Source organism: Eulemur rufifrons, chromosome 2 (genome assembly GCF_041146395.1).
Source record: "Eulemur rufifrons isolate Redbay chromosome 2, OSU_ERuf_1, whole genome shotgun sequence".
NCBI classification, from domain to species: domain Eukaryota; kingdom Metazoa; phylum Chordata; class Mammalia; order Primates; family Lemuridae; genus Eulemur; species Eulemur rufifrons.
The window spans coordinates 90,105,081-90,111,080 of NC_090984.1; positions in this window are offsets into that span (position 1 = coordinate 90,105,081).

Sequence of the window (6,000 nt, forward strand, 5' to 3'; positions counted from 1 at the left end):
CAATTCAGAGATATCCCCGTATGTGTTTACTTTACTGTGCATGTTTTCTAGGCGATCTATCCCCCAGTGTTCTATAAAGTAGTAATAATAATAATTTTTCAGAGAAAGAAAAGTCACTGGAGAATGGAGAATGTAAGAGGCAAATGAGAAAGGATATGTTTTCAGATCAGATTATTAAAAAGATGATGAGTTGATGAAGTGGCCAGACACAGAGAAGATAATCCAGATGGCTGTTGCTCCCGAGGCGGAGAAGGCACTGCCTCGTAACCAGAGCAGAGGGAAGGGGTGAGGGACACCTACTGGTTTTCATGAAAGAGACAAAAGGAAGCCTCTGCAGAAAGTCTGATTAGGACCACAGGCTTGGAAGCAAAGCAGACCCTACCTTTGTCTCTGCTGGAATCCTGTGAGATGCATGCACTTAATTCCTCCCCTCCTCTCTCAGTGCCTTTGGGGATTTAGCATGCGTGACTGAATCCACTTCCCTGATTGCTGCGTTCATGCAGCAGCTATCTGGATTCCTAGTTATGTGATACTTAGGCTCAATTCAAAGGAGGGTAATGATGATGAGGGGTCTAGAAACCAACCCAGACCAACATCATGGGTTAAGGTGCTAATATTGTAATTAGTCTAGAACATTAGTCTAGAAGAAGATAACCCTACAGGTTGCCTTCAGGTCTGTCCCTAATATTTGTGGGAGACAAATGGAGACCCCTTCTCTTCTTAACCTCTACCCTGTCACCCACCGAGAGAAGCCTTGCACACATGTATGTATGTGGACAACCCAGGCTGTGCATCCAAGCTCCATCTCCAAACCCCACCAAAAAACTGCTTCTTGGCCACTGCTTGAGACAGAGGTGTGCACATCAGAAATATGAGCCACCTATGGGAGGACAGACCTGGGAAGAGGCCACAGGCTGGGGTCACTGGACAGGGAATTTCCCAGCTGGTTACCTGGAGCAAGGTATAGATTGAAGGAGGCATCACCGGGTCCAGGTAGGCACATTCCCTGGTGCCACAGACTTGTCTTGCTCATGGAAAGTGGTGTGACCAGGGAAGGGCTAGAATGCGGTCCCTAGCATGTGGGGCCCAGGGCAGGGACCCCAATTGCCAGGGTCTAAGTCTGGTACTGAGTATGTCAAATGTGAACTGTCCAAACTGGATGCCAAATCTACTCCTTCACCTCTATTTCCTTCATGCCTCCAGAATCTTCCTTCTCTTTCAGCCCTCGGCTGCTGCCCATGGGCAGTTCTCATTTGTGCCAGGACTGAGTGCTTGGCCTCCTGGGTTGAACTCCTCTCCTCCAGCCTCCACACTGCCAGCCCAGCAGTCTTTCCCCAGGGCAAATATGACCGTACCACCCTCTGTCCTACTTAAAACTCTTCAGGGGCTCCCTGTGCCAACAGGATCATATCCAAGCTCCTGAGCTCTGCCCACAAATCCCTCCATAGCTCAACCACTGCCCCCGTCCTCCGACTCTTGAACCTTGTCAAATATTCTTCCAGTTAATGCAACATACTGTTTCCAGCCTCTTTGTCAGTGCCGCTCCCTCTCCCAGAAGGGCCCTTTCTCTCCTGTCTGCCAGGTCGATGTGTACTCACTTTCTCCAAAATGGAAACCTTTCCAATGCCCCCTACTGTCCCTCTCCTCCGCAGGTAAAATTGATCACATTATCTGTAAAACAATCTGACACTACATCATAGTACTTAAAGTATTTTCTAGCATTTATTTGTTTACAAATCTGTCTTTTTCTAACCAGATGCACTCTCTCTCAAGGCAGGGGCTATATTGTTCTTCTTGACATCCCTGTGTCTGACACAGAAACGTGGTGAACTGAAAGTGTGCGATCAATGCTTGTCCCACAGATCAAATCATATGTTGATGAACATATATTACTTGATTTGTTTTTACCAGGTATTAATATTATATATGGTAACAATTTCTAAACAATAGGCAGAAAATGATCATGAGTTTCAGGCATGCAGGCACGATGTGGATGAGTCCATAAAAGGTGCTCAGTCTTGCTGAGAACCCTTGGCATCGCCGGCAGCTGGGAAGGCACTTAGACCTGCAGCAGTTCCAGGGCTGTGGGCTTGTGCCTCAGGGCCAGGGTTATCTCAGGATGAAAGTCGGGTCAGTTCTCTGGCCACTTGGCTCTGCATCCTCTTCTCCAGCAGGAGGAGCCAGCAGGGACTTCTTGTTCACCTTTGGAAGGGAGGGAAATGGGAGAGGGCAGACAGGTATGAAATCTACTCAGGTGGTCAAGGACCAAGTGCACATCTCAGTTACTCATGATTTACTGAATGGGTGACTGCCAAAGAGGCACATATGAGCAAAATGCAGCCCTGCCCTCCAAGGGCTCACACCCAGCTTAGAAGGTAGGGAAGTAAATAAACGGGTAAAATACAAAGCACATTTGCCAAAATAGAGTGAAATACCAAATGATCGGAGCACCCTGATTGTGGACCACATCCACCTTCTTCCCACCACTTGCTGACCCCATGTGCTCTGATCCTGCCCACCCTGCATGTGGAGTCTCCGTCCCTCTTGCACTGGTCTTCTCTCTGCACACACTGTCCTGACCGGAACGTTCTTCCCTCAGTACTGCGCACAGCTGGTTCCTTTTTCTCTTCCAGCTTCCACTGAAATGTCGCTTCCTCAAAGAGGTCTTCTTCTGTTGCCCCATTTATAGTCGCTTCTGTGCTTTAATCCTCACTAGTTGCTCTCAGCTTCTCATTTATTTCCTTCAAAGCACTTATCTAACGTGACCGTCTTATTTATTTATGCTTATTATCTCTCTAATCCACAAGCTCCATCAGGGCAGAGATGGCATCCATCTGGTTTTCTCCTGTAGTGACAGCATCTGGCACATAGTAGGGGCTTAATAATCATTCATTAAACAAATGAAGGAAAGAAGGGCCGTTGTTGGTCTCTGGCAGGTGGTGGTGAGAGGTGGGGAGAAGCCACGGAAGGCTTTCCAGAATAAGGATGTTCGAGTAGGGCCTTGTGGCACTGTCAGGTATCTGGCAGATGGAAGCGTTGCAGGCGTGTGAGCAGGGATGTGACTCTGACGGGGCTGAAGGTGAGGACAGGGAGACACGCGGCCTGGCTGGGGAGGAACAGGGGGACAACTGCTATCCCTTTTTTGTGTATGGTCCCCCCTTCTTGGTGGATGGGACAACGAGGCAAATCATTAAAAGTCCACTTTGACACATGTAGCCCTCAGATGTGCCCATCTGGGCTAGACAAATTCAGCACAAGCTGAACAATTAGACCTCAGAGCGCTACCTGAGGGATCTGACAAGGACGGCAAGGACGCTCATGTGACCTCAGATGATCCTGAAACCTAGGAAAAATACTCCAGCAAGCCCAAGCCATCTGATCATGGGACACATCTCCTGACTGTCTCTGACTGCTCACAATGAGCTGGCCAAGGACATTCCAGCTATGCCAGGCCACTGGGCCAAACTCCCAGGGATAGCAAGCCACCGCTGCTCTCTCCCCCATCACACCCAAGGGAAAGCACACAGAATGGGCCTGTGTCCATGGCCTGGAAGACACCTGCCCCCTAGCCCTCTGGGACAGTGTCAGCTGCCAGCATAACAACCAGCACCTTTGCACTGGGCCAGTGGGCAGGGCTGCTGCTGGCAGAGCCCTGGTGGCTTACGGCACCCGGGCTCACCATCAGGGTGATTCCAGGTAGAACCTCCAACTTCACCCGGCAAGCTCTCCCTTCCAGTGATTTATGATACCAGAGGGAGCCAATTGTTTTTTTTCCTTCCCCCATCTCCCTCCTCCTCCCAGGACAAATGGGTTTCTCATCACTGTGGGCACTCTGGTCTGCAATGACAAAGACAAAGAGGTTCCACTTGTCCCTCTGCCCCCTGCACCTGCTGTCAGGGGATTATGGCTATTGGTCAGCAGCCACATTCATTTTGCTGGCGCCTTCAGTTCTTTGTATGGTGCCTGGGCCACAGCACCAGCCATGCTGCTCTTGCTGTGGCTTTGCTGATTGCCTGGATATATTGCCCACCTGCAACTGACCTGGCTCAAAACTACAAGGTCACATTTTTCCTTCCTTCCTCCCTTCCCTCTTTCCTTCCTTCCTTCCTTTCTTCCTCCGTCTCTTCCCCAAACCTATAAATCTTAGCTCGATTTCTTGGCATGAGAATCCAGGGGGTTGGGGCTTCCTTCCATAGGAATAGGATAGTCCTGAAGCAGCTGGTTCCCTGAACCCACTTTGTTTATGTTGTATAATGAACAGGTCTTGAGCTTTTTCAAAGTTATCTCTTTGCTCCCAGAGGTCAAAAGGGAAACAAGAGGATGACCATGTGCCTCTCTGCTGTTCTCAGGTGCCCTTGCATTGCTGTTGGGCTACATCAGGGCAGTGGTGTCCTCAGGGTCTGGGAGGTGGCAGAGGCACAGCCAAGACAGAGTGGGAGGGAGGCTGGGAAGTGCCACCCAACCTCGCCGGCTTTGGAAGCCCGAGTTCCTTGGCAAACAATCTGAGAATCCTCACTCACTTAAACCCCCAGGAAGTGCTTGGGCATTTACCAGGTAGAGACTGGCTCCTATGGAAAATCACAGAGAAAATGCAGCAACTAATCACTCAGGCCACTTCCCCTCTGCCATGCATGGAGGAGGTGGAAGAAGAGTGAGTGATCTGGCACCAAGCCGGCTCTCCCCCCACCCCACCCCCAGCAACCCCTCTGCGTTCTGCTCAAGAGAACTGACGTAAGCCAGACTCATTGTCTCAGCTCCAAATGTGGCAGCCAGCAGCAGGAGGAGATGTCAGGTGTCTGGGATGCCAGGGCTGCTTCTCAGAGGTTACCAGGCTGCTGCATGTGGCTTCATCCCTCTGGTCTCTGGTGGCCTCTATAGCCTGTGCACAAGTCTGCGCTGGAGACTCCAGGATGCTTTGGGGCCTCGTGGGGTGTGGGTGAGGTACCCACTGTGCTTGCTTAGTAGTCCCTGCTCTCAGGGTGATGGCATATTGTGGGTGATTAGTAATGTATGTTACCACTTTGGGGCACTTAGTCTCTGCCAGGCACTGTGCTAAGTACTTTATATCATCTCATTAAATCCTCTCAACAACCTGTCCAGAACACATTATCTGACTTTTGCAGATGAGAAAACCAGGCTTTAGAAAGGTTAGATAATTATCCAAGATCACACGCTAGTAATAGGGAGAGCCATTAACTGGACACATGATTCCAGTGCTTGTGTGCTTAGTATGTAAATGATCCTGCCTCCTCCTATGAGGGTTATTGGGAATCCAGATATTTAAGGAGCACTAGGTAAATTAGCCAAAATTCCAAAAACAGTTAAATCCAGGCTGTTTGGACAAAGCAATTAATTTTCTAGAATATGGACTGAGACAAGGCAGGAACTCCACCAACCCCTTCAATTCCTGGAATGATTCTAAGGCAGCCAACTTAGAGGAATGGCTTCCTCTGCTCCTGAGAAGCTCAGAACATACCTCTCAGCCCCACCTAGATTTATGTGACTTAGATGAGGCCTGGATAGCAGGATCCCAAGGACATGGACATCTTTGGGTGAGGGGGATTATTCTGCCTAGCACATATGAGTTTTCTCAGTAGCCTACATGGTAGCCATATGAGCTGTGCATACTTATTATACCCATTTTGCAGATGGGAAAAGTGAGACTTCCAGAATTTGCATGACTTGTCCGAAGCTGCATAGCCATTTTGAATGACAGAGCCAGGCTTGAGCACAGGTGGTCTGATTCTGGTATGCTCTACTGACCCATGATGTTTCCTATAAGATATATTATGTATGACTCTTCTCTAGTCTATTTTTTTTTAAACTTCATAATATATTTTGACCATGTTTCTATATGATTAAACACCATATCCTGCACCAATAAAAGGTGAGGATACAAAGGGTAGAGTCCAAATTCTTCTACTTAATACTCACACGCTCTTATTGCTTTATGCCTTTATAAAAGAAGGATGATAGTAATAATACCTACCACATGGTGTT